A 14,585-nucleotide genomic window follows, 5' to 3' on the forward strand; every position below is an offset into this window, starting at 1 on the left:
CAGAAGCCTCTGAGATCAAGGTGGCCTTTGTTCAACCCCAGCTCCTCCTTCTGCACTCAATACATCACAAACGGTCTGTGCCTCCAGCCCAGCCAGACCTGCAAAGGCTGCTGGCCTGAGAAACCTCAGCTGGTCTCTCAACAGGGCCCGGGGACCCTCACTGTCTGTGAGCTGCAGGCTGGTGGACCTGCACTCCTTCCCAGGGCAGTGACGTGTCCTCCTAGGGAGTCTCACGGTCCAGCTTTCACAGGGTCTTTTCACCTTAGTCTTAACATCCATCCCATCTGTCACACCAACGACATTACCTTTTAAACCTGGAGAAGGCCCCCCCCACCCCAGTGGAGAGACTGCTCTCAGCCTGAGCTTGTTCCGAGCTCCTGAGAGAGCTCCTGTTTGTCCGTGACTCTCACCCCAGCCACATCTTTCGGCTTCATTCTGCTGGGCTCCTTTATCACTAGATTTCCCTAGAGATTCTTGGCTGGACTGGTTGTCAACATCTCTCTTCTGTCCAGCAGGGGAGGACAGACCACACCACAACACATCCTTCTACCCACCCCAGGCATTCGGACCACATTACTCTACCCCATAGGGAGGTGAGTGGGCTCTGCAGATCCCCACACACAGTCCCTGAGAAGGTGCCCACAGACCTTTGAGACCCTCCCATTGGGAGCACAGAGGGGAGGGAGAGCCCCAGCAGGAACAGATAACTGGGAAAACCTCCCCACTTTAGGGGTCACTCCCCATCCCTTATGGGCCTAAGAAAGAACCCCCATCAGCCTCCAGCCTGCACACCAGCTCCCACTACCTGGAGTAAGTACTTCCCTCCCACCCAATGCCCGAAGACCCTTCCAGATGCAGCTCAGATGGCCCCCTGGGAGCCTGCCCCATCTGCCCCAGATGAATTAGGTGCTCTCTGTGCTGGGCTCCCACAGCACTTCAGCTAGTTGTTGATTATTTGTGATGTGACCGGGTCACAGGCTCTTGTCCCCCTCTTCTGATGCAGGCCCCAGGCCCCGTGAACAGGGAGGCAAGGAGACCCCACTCTCAGGCTGGTGCCAGTTCAAGGTCGGCACCTGAGAGTGGGTGTCCTGTTGACTCACCCTGGTCCCAGCCCTCCTGTAAGGACTCTGCGGTGTCACATATGCTCTTGAACACGACAGGCAGCTTTCAGCTAAGCTGCACATGGCAGCCATGGCTGGTTTCCACTCAGCAAATATTTACTGAGCACGCCAGTGCCTCGGCACAGCCAGGGCTCTCATTTCCTGTCCAGGTCACCATCTGCTGCGGTCATTGAGCCCTGAGGTGGCTTCAGGGGCAGCGTGACCTCACCCAGCACCTCCCCTTCTGATAGACACTTGGTCCCCGAGGACCCAGTTGCCGTGTTCTGTGGGAAAACGAAGGTGAGCTCCTCCATGGCTATATCTTCCCAGACCTGTTTCAGGGGTGCTAATTCACCCCAAGAACATCCACCCCTCAGAAGGAAAATCTTAAAGTCTGCAGTGTTATCCTCAGAAATTCAAGTCTGAAAGCTAAATTCTACTATTGGCATAGTAGTAGAATAATTCTACTACTGGGCATATACCCTGAGAAAGCCATAATTCAAAAAGAGTCATGTACCACAATGTTCATTGCAGCACTGTTTACAATAGCCAGGACGTGGAAGCAACCTAGGTGTCCATCAACAGATGAATGGATAAAGAAGATGTGGCACATGTATACAATGGAATATTACTCAGCCATAAAAAGAAACGAAATTGAGTTATTTGTAGTGAGGTGGATGGACCTAGAGCCTGTCATACAGAGTGAAGTAAGTCAGAAAGAGAAAAACAAATACCGTATGCTAACACATATATATGGAATCTAAAAAAAAAAAAAAAGGTTCTGATGAACTTAGGGGCAGGACAGGAATAAAGACGCAGATGTAGAGAATGGACCTGAAGACACAGGGAGGGGGAAGGGTAAGCTGGGACAAAGTGAGAGAGTAGCATTGACACATATACACTATCAAATGTAAAATAGATAGCTAGTGGGAAGCAGCTGCATAGCACAGGGAGATCAGCTCGGTGCTTGGTGACCACCTAGAGGGGTGGGATAGGGAGGGTGGGAGAGAGATACAAGAGGGAGGGGATATGGGGATATATGTATACATATAGCTGATTCACTTTGTTATACAGCAGAAACTAACACAACATTGTAAAGCAGTTATACTCCAGTAAACATGTTAAAAAAACCCCACATAGGTCAATGGAACAAAATAAAGAACACGGAAATAAACCAACACATATATGGTCAATTAATTTATGACAAAGAAGCCAGTGGGGAAAGAACAGTCTCTTCAATAAATGGTGTTGGGAAAACTGGATAACCATATGCAAAAGAATGAAAATGGCTGAGAAATATTCCATTGTATATATGTACCACATCTTCTTTATCCATTCATCTGTTGATGGACATGTAGGTTGCTTCCATGTCTTGGCTATTGTAAACAGTGCTGCAATGAACATTGGGGTGTTGCTTAGCCATTAAAAAGAATGAAATAGTGCCATTTGCAGCCACATGGATGGACCTAGAGATTGTCATACTGAGTGAAGTAAGTCAGACAGAGAAGGACAAATATCATATGATATTGCTTACATGCAGAATCTAAAAAAAAATGATACAAATGAACTAAAATTTACAAGACAGAAACAGATACACAGACTTACAGAACGAACTTATGGTTACCCGGGGAGAATGGTTCGGGGGAGGGATAGTTAGGGACTATCATGTACACACTGCTATATTTGAAATGGATAACCAACAAGGACCTACTGTGTAGCACAGGGAGCTCTGCTCAATATTATGTAACAACCTAAATGGGAAAATAATTTGAAAAAGACTAGATACACGTATATGTATAACGGAATCACTTTGCTGTGCACATGAAACTAAAACAACACTGTTAATCAACTATACGCCAATATAAAATAAAAAGTTAAAAAAAGGAATGAAACTGGACCACTATCTTATACCATACACAAAAATTAACTCAAAATAGATTAAAGAATTGAATGTAAATTCTGAAACCATAAAACGCCTAGGTTTTGACAATGATTTTTTAAGTTTGACTCCAAAAGCAAAAACAAGAAATGCAAAAAGCAACAAGTGAGCCTACGTCGAACTAAAACGCTTCTGTGCAGTAAAGGAAATCATCAACAAAAGGAAAAGGCAATTTACTGAATGAGAGAAAATATGTTCACATCTTATATCTGAAAAGGGGTTAAGATCTAAACTAGGTAAAGAACTCATACAACTCAACAGTAAAAACACAGACAATCCAATTTAAAAATGGGCAGAAGATCTGACTAGACATTTTCCCAAACATACAGATGGGCAACAAGTACATGAAACCATGCTCAAGATAAGCAGCCTCAGAGAAATATAAGTCTAAACTACTACGAGATATCACCTGACACCTGTTAGAATGCCTATTATCAAAAAGACAAGAAATAACAAATGTTGACGAGGATGTGGAGAAAAGGGAACCCTTGTACATTGTTTTTGGGCAAGTAAATGGATGCAGGCGCTAGGGAGGTTCCTCAAAAATTAAAAATAGAACCACCATATGATTCACCAATTCCACTATGGGGTATCTATTTGAAGAGAATGAAAACACTGACTTGAAAAAATATACATGCACTCCCATGCTCATTTCAGCATTATTTACAGTAACCAAGAACTGGAAACAACCTAAAACCTAAGTGTCCATCAATGGATGAATGGATAAAGAAAATGTAATATATATACATACACAGTGGAATATTATTCAGCCATAAAAAGAATGAAATCTTGCCATTTGCTACAAAATGGATAGACTTTGAGGGCATCACGCTAAGTGAAGTAAGTCAGACAGAGAAATACCAGTACCGTTTGATTTCACTTGTATGTGGAATCTTAAAAAAAAACCAAACAAGCTCATAGATACAGAAGACAGGTTGGTGGTTGCCAAAGGGGGGGGGGATGGGGGGAGGTGGGCGAAATGGGGAAGGAGATCAAATGGTACAGACTTCCAGTTATAAAATAAATAAGTTTTAGCGATGTAATGTACAGCATGGAGACTATAGTTAAAAATACCGTACTGCATATTTGAAAGATGCCGAGACTACATCTAAAAGTTCTCACTACAAGAAAAAAAATTCTGTAACTATGTATGGTGACAGATATTAACTAGATTTATTGACTTAATCATTTTGCAATATATGTAAATATTGAATCATTATGTTATAAACTAATATAATGATGTATGTCAGTTACACCTCAATAAAATTTTTTTAAATTATATTAAATCAAAAGTGAAAAAGGAACATCTAGTTTGCAGCAGCAGGAAGTCACAGGGGCAGGGCCTCTGGTGATCTGTCAGGGCCCATCAGCCCAGGGAATCCTGAACAGGCCTCCACCTCTACCCTTGAAGCTCCTGAGAAGTCTTCAGCAGGGGTTTTCAGCACTGCTGAGACCACCTGGAGTAAGGAGAAGCTTGGCAGTCTGGGGTCAAAGTCCCCTATCTCCCAGAGGGCCTCTCCCCACTCCCCACTGTCCAGAGCTCCCAGCCTGTAAACTGGGGGGGAGGGGTGGGAGGAAGGACTCCTGGTGGGGTCAGGCCCTAGAGGAACTCACTCTTCATCAGAGATCTAAGGATGCAAAAGAGACCAGAAAATGCCCCCCGCCCCCCATACGTGCCCATGCACACCCTCCACCAGAGGTCAGATTACCCAGCACCTAGGTCCAGGGGCAGATTCTTCTTGGAGAGGGGATGGGAAGGGGACCTAGAAAGGCCACTGGGGCCATGTGGGTTCCTGGCATCTGTGCACCTGCCTCAGGGCCACCTTCTGCCTCACAGACCCAACCCCATGGATTTTCCCCCAGCTGCCTTTAGCACAGGCCAGTATTTGGGAAACACTTTTGAGAAAACAGCTCATGTCAGTCAGGGGAGCCAGGAAAGAGTCAGGAGACCCAAAAGGAAGTTACTTATCTCCACATAGGTCTCCCTTGTTTTGCTTTCAACTTCCTCCAGGCTGAATACACCAAAGGACACTGAGTGGGTCCACCCCACAGGCTGGTTGCTGCCAGCTCTGACCATCTCTGCCCAGGAAGAGCCAAAGGGCATGAAACCCCTGCTGCCCAGTGCGCCACCCACTCACCTCCAGATCCAGTTTCTTTTTCTTCTTCTTTCATTTTGTGGAAGCTTTTTCTTTCAATTTTATGTTTTCAAACTTTTATTAATTTTTAATAGACATTTTCTAGAAGGGTTTTATATTTACAGAAAAATAATGAAGATAATAAAGTTCTCACATCCCCTTACACACCATTTCCCCTATCATCAACATCTTACATTAGTATGGTAATCCGTTACAATCAAGGAACTATTATTGATAGGTCCACACATTATTCAGATATCCTTAGTATTTCCCTTATGCCCCTTTTGTGTTCTAGGATCCCATCCAGGACAGCACATTACATTTAGTTGTCATGTCTCCTTCAACTCCCTTAGCTGTGACAGTTTCTCAGAATTCCCTTATTTTTGACGTTGACAGTTTTAAGGAGTATTGGTCAAGTACTTTGTACATTGTCCCTCCATTGGGATTTGTGTGATGTTTCTGAGGTTACAGGCTTTTGTAGGAAGACAACGGAGGTAACATGCCCTTCTTATTATATCATCTCAGGAGTGCATACTGTCAACAAGACCTCACTGGTGACGTTGACCTTGATGTCTGTCCTGGGTAATGCCTTTCAGTAATTTTTTATTCCTGCTTTGAGTTCTTTTTTTTTTTTTTTTAACATCTTTAGTGGAGTATAATTGCTTTACAATGGTGTGTTAGTTTCTGCTTTACAACAAAGTGAATCAGTTATACATATGCATATGTTCCCATATCTCTTCCCTCTTGCCTCTCCCTCCCTCCCACCCTCCCTATCCCATCTCCCTAGGTGGTCACCAAGCACGGAGCTGATCTCCCTGTGCTATGCGGCTGCTTCCCACTAGCTATCTATTTTACGTTTGGTAGTGTATATATGCCCATACCACTCTCTCACTTTGTCCCAGTTTACCCTTCTCCCTCCCCATATCCTCAAGTCTATTCTCTAGTAGGTCTGTGTCTTTATTCCCATCCTACCCCTAGGTTCTTCACGACCTTTTCTTTTTTTGTTTTTCTTAGATTGCATATATATGTGTAGCATACGGTATTTGTTTTTCTCTTTCTGACTTACTTCACTCTGTATGACAGACCTAAGTGTCCATCAACAGATGAATGGATAAAGAAGATGTGGCACCTATATACAATGGAATATTACTCAGCCATAAAAAGAAATGAAATCAAGTTATTTGTAGTGAGGTGGATGGACCTAGAGTCTGCTTTGAGTTCTTATCTCTGTTTCTAAGAGAATGTTCTCATTTTGAGATAGTTTCTTTCTTTATTGCTTTTTTTAGGTGGATGCATTTTTCTAGAAAGGGGTTCCTAAATCATCAGATTCTCAAAAGTTTGCATAATAAGAGATGTCAAGACCCTAACAAGGTCGACTTAGGAGCCTCTTGGGTCACTTCCAGCGCAGCCAATACTTACCGAATACAACTGGGAATTCATCCCATAGCAAGGCTTTCCTTCTAACTATAGGAATTATTTCAAGGGCTTTCTTTTTAAAGAATTGTTCTTATTTATAGTCAAGGTACACACAGGAGACAGCACAGGTGTGACTGCCAAGGAAAATCACTAGGGGGATATTTATAACAAGGAAATATTGGCAAATAAATGATGAAGAAGGGGAGGAAATCCCCAAGATGTTACATTGGAGGGCTGTCACTGAGATGGTTAGTGGTGGTGTGAATTTTAGTGAAGATGATTACTGGATTGCCATGTAGCCATAGTGTACACGTAATAGCACCTATAATAAAGCATGTGGTACATGAGGAGACAAGGCCATGGATCCACATTTTATTTTTCTGATTTACAAGTGTTGAGAAAGGAGAAATACCAAGATGCCGCTCTCCCCCGCCAGGGAAAAGAACATTTTGACTTCTGTGAATTGGTCAAGTTGTTGTCTCTTCCTGAAGCCACCATTAGCCAGCATGACAAGGCCTCCATCATTCGAATTATTTAGCCATCTGAAAATGAGGGCCTTCATGAGCCGGGAGGACCCTCCGTGGAATCTGCGAATGGAAAGCCCCTTACCTAACACATTAGTAAAAGTTATAGGTACACAATGAAGGAAAGCCCTAGTGCACCAGCCATTGACGTATTTGAAGCACACTTGGGAAGTCACATTTTGCAGTCCCTAGAATGGCTTTGCATTGGCACTAAATGAAGAAGGAAAATTTTGTACATTTCCAACAGTCTCCATCTACCTACCCCTCTTGCAAGTGACTGGCTTAGTTTGACCCTTTTCCTCTAATGGTTCGGCATGAGGAAAACACAGCTTCAGTGAGAGGGATTTTTTTATTGGCCACATCACACAGCTTGCGGGATCTTAGCTCCCCAACCAGGGATTGAACCAGGGCCCACAGCAGTGACGGCGCTGAGTCCTAACCACCGGACAGCCAGGGAATTCCCATAGTGAGAGGGATTTTGTATTTGTGTGATGATTTGCCAAGTTGGATAACCTACCTTGTCCCTTGGAGCTAAAGATGGAGATAAGATTTGTCTGTCCCCTCTTAAGCAGGATCTACCCCAGACTTGTTGCTTCTGGGAGCTGGCACTACTCTAAGGGGGAGTCCAGAGCAGCTGGAACCTTTTGGCTGTTAGTGAGTTTGCTGGTTAATAGCTAAATCAAGAAAGGTATTGGTGAATAATAGAGATATTTGGCATTTGAGGAAGGTTGAGGGAGGATGAAGAACAGTGACCAATATGACTACTCACTGTTGAGAAACCAAATCCAAGTCCACTTACTCCTCCTTGAAGAATATTGAAGCTGCTGGCTGTCACATATAGAGTAGATCTATTTCATGTGGACTTCAGCAAATCAAATGATAGAAACTGGGCTATTGTCAACTCAGTATTAGAATTCTTGTATCTCATTGAAATCTCCGATTTTGTAATAGCCTTTAACAGAGTTTCAGCCTTGTCTTAATCTGTTTGGGACCTAGTATCAAGAATATCCAATTTTGAAACTGATGTGTCACCGTGTCAACACTGTATCGAACTGGAGACGCCACTGTTTGTTGTTCTGCAATGCCCACATTCAACCGTTTTGTGCCTGATATCCAACAAAGTTTAATAAGCTAGTGAAGAAGAAATCTGAGTAATTAGTTTAAGCAAGTAAATGCTAATTAGGGAATGCCTCCAAAGCATCCGTTATATACTAGGTCAAAACACATCTTACAGCCCTGGTTAGTAGTATAATCCAAGTTCTGTCAAGGCAACTGCACTTTCTGTTATTAAGGTGTGTGTGTTTGCTTTGCCTGACAGATGGCTCTGTTTGTTTAGATTGATAGCTAGGAAAATAATAATTCCATTATTCTGGCCAAAAGAACATTAGCTCTTGGGTTTTGGCTGTTTCAGTCAGTCTTCCTGCCAGCACAGCATATGAATCTATATGGATTCGATTTTCAAGGAAATGGACTCATCTTGAAAAGTGGCTATCTGAAATATCATCTGTTCACTCTAAAAAAAGCCCCGCAATGAACAAATATAATAAAACAGAAGCAGACTCACAGACGTAGAGAACAGACTAGTGGTTACTAGAGGGAAGGGGGTAGGGAGAAGGACAAAATGGGGAAGGGGATTAAAAGGCACGAACTACTAGGCGTAAAATAAATAAGTTACAAGGATGTAAGGTATAGCATAGGGAATATAATCAATACTTACAATGACTTTGTTTGGAGTATAATCTATAAAAATATCAAATCACTGTGTTGTACATCTGAAACTAACATAATATTATAATTCAACTAGACTTCAATAAATAAAAAAGAAAGAAAAATTTGGCTTTAACTCTGTGCTGGTTTCTCCTTTAAAGCAGTCTATTTCCTTGCTTCTCTCCTGTAGCATTAAGGCAATCTTTTCTTAAAATCTGAGACAAATAATTGAGGTTTCTGCAGAACAAAGGAGCTGCACAGACATGGCACAGCAGCTTGCAACTCCCGTGCAGTCATTCCCTGCTTTTGTACGTGATGCTCTTTAAAGTGCTTTTAATAGTCAGCATTTTGACTTACCCAGGGCCAGATGCTGGCTGCAGTGTGCTATTCCTTCAGCAGTGGATGTGTTCAGTGTTGCCAGAAACAGTCGAATATGCAGGTAGAAGCTGTGAGATACAATACAGAGATTAGTGCCCTCATAAGAAGAGGAAGAGATAGCAAAGCTTTCCCTCTTCACCGTGTAAGGAAACAGCAAGGAGACAGCAAGCCAGGACGAGGGCCCTCACCAGGAAGGGCATCAGCCAGCACCTCGATCTTGGACTTCACAGGCTCTGGAATTATAAGAAAATACATTTCTGTTGTTTAAGCCATCTAGTCTATGGCGCTTTGTAATAAAACTCTAAGAAGACCAAGACAGTCTGGAGGAGAAAAGGAAAAGACTCCATGACCCACCAGCACCACCTGCAACCAGCCCCTAAGCCTCCCTCAAAGCATCCTCCTTCCCGGCCCACCCGTAGCACCTGGGCGTTAGTGCCACCTGGCGGCTGAAGATGAAACTGTCCTAGCGGTTTCCTGAAAGGGTGTCTTCCAACATCAGGTCAACATTCAGCAAACATGTAGTAAGTGTCAACTGTGTGCAGCACCACTGGGATACAAAGACAGGAGGCAAAGTCACTTTACTAGAGGAGTCCAAACTCTAGCGGGGGAGATAGAAGCAGAAATCATTTCAGTGCAGGTTGTATGTGCTACAGTACAGAGGCTCTTAAGAAGCATTTTCTTTCATCAAGGAGAACAAAACAGACCATGTGAAAACTGAAATAAAGCAGGAAGGCCTCTTGGAGGAAGAATGCAAGATGACCTGCAGGAATCAGGTGGAGCACACACAGCCACCAGGAGGGGAAGGGGCTGCAGGAATGGAAAGAGGTGTAGCTTGGGGGTCCTGTGGCCCAGGGTCTCCGTTCCTGACAGAGGCCAAGGCAGGTGTAAACTGGAGGAGACTGGTCCAACATGTTGTGCTCTAGGGATGTTAGAAATGACCAAAGCAATGGACTTAAAGTTAATTTAAAAAGAAAAAAAATCAGCTTCTCATGCATCAAAATTTACCAGGAGCATGACAGTCTGAGGGGGAAAGGACAAAAGGGGAGTAAGTGAGCCTATTGCCTGCCTAGGTTTTCCCCAGATCCCTCCTCACTCGTAAGGTTCAGGTAAGGTTGGGGGTCTCAGCATTGGGGAGAGAAGCAAACGGTACCGGGTGGGGGAGAAATGACTCCCTCCACGGCCCCTTCCAGCCATACAACTCAGTGTGCAGAGGGCTGATGTGAATGCGGGGGATGGTGGGTCGCGTGGCCAGGCCCTAAGAGGATGGACTTTCACGGCAGGAGTCAAGGCAAGGGTAATGAGCAAAACCAGCAGCAGTGAGTTCCCGGTAAACCCACCACTCAGATCAAGACTCTACCAGCCACGCGGAGGGGTGTGGAGAAGCCCCTCAAGCAGGGCAGCAGAGCCGGGCCAAGCAGACTGGGGCTGAGGCCAGGAGAGCAGGGCCAGCGGGATCCAGGGAATGTGGACAGAGCCCAGTGTCACAGCCACATCCACGTGATGAAAACACAGGAGAGCAGCAAGCCTAATACCTTCCAGCAAGAAGACTTTGGTCCCGGTCCAGCTGCAGGCGGGGTCTGTGGCCTCCATGGGAAAGGGAGCCCTGAGGCCAGGACAGCCTTTTCCACTTGTGTCCTCAGGCCTCCCACAGGCCCTTCAGGTAGCGGGTGCCGAATAAATGCTTCCTGGATGTGAGGATGATGCAGCTTCCACCTGAAACCACCAAAGAATTCTTGCACCAGGTATCACTGAAGATAAAGGCCCCTTGGCCTCTGAGCTAGCCTTTCCCCCGAAGGAATTCCTGACTCCAGTCAGTGCTCAGAGGCGCCTGCCTGCTTTGAACTCTGCTGCTCGGCCTGCCAACCACCCAGTTCCCAGAGGTCCTAACAGCCAGGCTGCCTCGCCCCACTTCTCCTGACCTAACCCCTTGAGCACCAGCTTCACCCCTGCCCCAGCACGGCCCAGACCCAGGAGCAGTGCAGGCTCAGGACTGGGGACAGTGGCTGTGGGCTAAGAGCCTGGTGTTTCCCTCAAACCTGAACACAGGACTTCATCCACAGATTCAGTGAACACTTGTTGCCTGTTGCCCAGGTCTCCTAGAAAGCCAGAAGCAGAACTGAATACTCTGGTTTTCCTGGACACCATCCCAACTGGTATTGGGAGTTCATCCTCCTCCTGGGAGAGTCTGCACCCACCCTCAACGTCCCATGAGGTCCTTAGCTCTATCCCTGGGACAGAGGGCTTACAAATGTTCCACGTCCCCCAGGTCCCTGGCGCTGGGCTGCCTGCACTCCCAGAAAACTATTATAAATCGCTGGCACCTAACTCTTACTGCCTGTCCCCTCACTGTCAAGGCTGCTCTCACCCCTTGCCCTGTAAGAAGGGAGGAGAATCCTTCCTCTGGAGCACAGCCCCAATCTGTGTGTCCAGCAAATCACTGAGGTCCAGCCACTCATTTCCATGGGGTGATGAGAGAGCCGGGGTCACTTCCTCTCCTCTTCTCTTGGCAAAAGTTTTCCTGATAAAGTCTGTTCCTTAATCATATGAATTTTCAGGAATTCTTCCTGGGACCTGATATGCGGTTGTGGCAATAACGAAAAGACCCGCCTTGCAAAATGGCACAAGACTCTGGAACTGAGCAGTGGGACACAACGGTGATTTTGTTAAAGGACAGAGAATCAAAGGCACCAGGGCTGTTTCTCCAGGCTCCACCCTGCCCACCAGTGCCCCTCCCCAGCCAGGCAGTTTCCCTGTTTCCCCACCATCCCTGTCTCCCATCCCTACACATTCCACTTTCCAAATTTTTTTCTCTTGCCTCAACTTCTTTGAAAAAATGTCCCCAAAGCCTGAGTATTCTCTTCCTCTGAAATACAGGTTAAATCATTCCCATTTGTAATGTAACGATCCATCTTCTGAAATGTGAATCAGCACCGTCTTGTGAATAAAGGGTCTTAGTGAAGAATGAGGGGTGGGAGACAGAGGTGTGGGCTCCACCTGGACTGGCTTTGTCTTGTTGCTGGAAGAAAATCCTAAGGAGCCCTCACAGGAGTGGGGGTTCTTTCTGTGTGGAGCAGAGAGAATAAAACCCTGGTGCTGAGACTGCATTGCCCCTGGTGGCCAGGGGGAGAGAATCTAGATTCAGGGTGCTGGTAAGAAGTGGTAGTAGCAGGACGGGAAGCAGCTCAGTACTGGGGATGGGAGCAGAGAGAATCCTGCTTCAGAAATGGAGCAGGGCTCATGTCATAGAGCGGGATGGAGAATGAAACTGTATTAAGTGCCCACCACGTTCAGGGCACTGTGCTAGGAGCTTATATACGTTTTCCCAAATAATCCTTACAGCTCAGCCCCTAACTACCTGGTCTACAGAAATGCATGCACCTGCCTCCAGGGGATGCAAGAAAAAGGCTCCTGTAATGTCGAGTGAAAGAAGCGGAGAGAGAGGACACAAACTCTGTATCTTCTCTTGTGTGAACCGCCCAAACAGGCCAAGTAAATCACCATGTTTGTGGATGCCTACAGAGGTGGTCAAATTCTGGAGAAAAGTAAGGAAGTAATTATATCTGGTGAGGGGGTCCTTGTGATTTGTAAGGGGCACACAGAGACTCTTGGGGTGCCAGGGTGTGCCACCTCATGGCCCGTGGTGCTTATATTGGGTGTTTCCTTATAATAATTCATTAAGCTATTCATTTATTGTTATGTTCTTTCTGTATTGTTTTTTCACAACTAAGAAGGTCTTTAACAAAAAGTTCTGTGAACACCTTTGGAGCATAAAGTACTTCCAATATTTGGGGGTTTCTGTTAGGATTCATCGCGGATGTGGGTAATGAGGCAGATGACATATTTTACATTTCCTGATGCACATTACAGACCCTATGGGACGTCACTGCTTAATTTGCATTTCTATGACTACAAGTAAATCACAACATGTTCTCGAATGTTTCTTAGCTGGTTTTATTTTCTATTTTGTGAGTTATTTATTCATATCTTTGAATATAATCCATTCGTGAGATCCAGTCATGCTTGGGATGCCGACTCCAGAGCATTTTGAGGGCAGAGAGGTGTCCATGGAGAGGAAGATACTAAAGATACCAAAGGGGCGGGGGGAACGGGAGGGAGCAGCTGGTGTCCCTTCCCCAGGCTGCAGATGCAGAGCTGTGAGAATCCTTTCTGTTTGTCTCCACGCATCCTGTGTCCCCTGAAGCAGCTCATGGGACAGGCCCTGGGGATGCAGTGAGCAGACTTCATACCTGCCTGAGAGGAGCAGGTCCAGAGGGGCAGCAGACAAGACAAAACAAAACAAGGAAACTGAGACACAGGGCTGGATGGGACACACACAGTGATGGAGGGTAGACAATACACACTGGCAGGGTGGGGAAAGTGGTGTTTGAGCGGGAAGGAGTTTGAAGAGGGGGTGGTGGGGGCGTAGGGGAAGCTGAAGGAACTGTGAGCAAATAGAGTACTGGGTGGAATGGGTGAAACGTCGGGCACGTTTGAGACTAGTCTGGAGAGAAGGGAAGAGACCACGAAGGCCCTGGAGGCCATGCTCAGAGTTAAGCTTTATTTTGTAAGCTGGCATTTCCCAAAACATGTGACGATTCAGACACTAATTTAGCAGAGGCTCAGGAGGGCTTTGGTTGAAAAAATAAGAAGGAACGTGGAATCCCACGGTCACATATGTGATGCAGTGAGTGCAGGAGCCAAGCTATGCTCTGTTCTCCCCACAAGCCCTCACCTTCCTCTCCATCTCCCCACCTATGGTAGCTCATCAGCAGTGTCCTCCTTACAACGAAACCCCATTTTATTGTCAGTAGCACAACCACATCTCTGCACTAACCATGAGCTATCTGAGGTAGACCTGTCTGCCCCCAGCCCAGACCCTCTTCAATGGCATACTCGTTCCTTCCACAAATATTAATGAGCTCCTACTGTGTGCCAGTCACTGCTCCAGGTACTTAGGACACATCCATGAAAGAATCCAGCAAAACCCTCTACCCTCATCACTCCATTAGAAGGAGGAAGACACTACACCACAGTCATGATAAATAAGGAAGTGGTATAGTGTGTTAGACGCTGATAAGGGCGCTGGGAAAAGCAGGGTAGGGAGGATCCAGGCCTGGGAGAGTGGTTTTAATTTTACATCAGAAGGTCAGAACAGGCTTCATCCAAGGAAAGACTTTTGAGAAAAGACTGGGAGGCGGTGACGGAGTGGACATCTCAAGGAATAGCTTCCTTGGTGGAGGTGACAACCCTTGTAATGGCCCTCAGGGGGGACCGTGCCTGGTGTGCTCCAGGAACAGGAGGCCAGCGTGGCTGGAGCAGATGTGAGTGCAGGCAAGAGGGGAAGGAGATCCTGAGATCAGACAGGTAACGAGGAGCCAGATCAGAT

The 14,585-nt window shown here is 45.9% G+C and overlaps 1 long non-coding RNA gene across 2 annotated transcripts; it reads right to left on the reverse strand.

Moving 5' to 3' along the window:
* Positions 1-6,953: 6,953 nt before the first annotated feature.
* LOC132423122 (uncharacterized) lies at positions 6,954-9,596 on the reverse strand. 2 transcript variants are annotated; one of them, XR_009518933.1, is made up of 3 exons: positions 9,388-9,596; positions 9,179-9,267; positions 6,954-7,177 (listed from the first exon to the last, which is right to left on the reverse strand). It is a non-coding gene; the product is annotated as an uncharacterized lncRNA (long non-coding RNA). The 2 variants fall into 2 exon arrangements; XR_009518935.1 differs by having other exon boundaries at positions 6,954-7,132; positions 9,388-9,595.
* Positions 9,597-14,585: the final 4,989 nt, after the last annotated feature.

Source organism: Delphinus delphis, chromosome 1, assembly GCF_949987515.2.
Source record: "Delphinus delphis chromosome 1, mDelDel1.2, whole genome shotgun sequence".
NCBI classification, from domain to species: domain Eukaryota; kingdom Metazoa; phylum Chordata; class Mammalia; order Artiodactyla; family Delphinidae; genus Delphinus; species Delphinus delphis.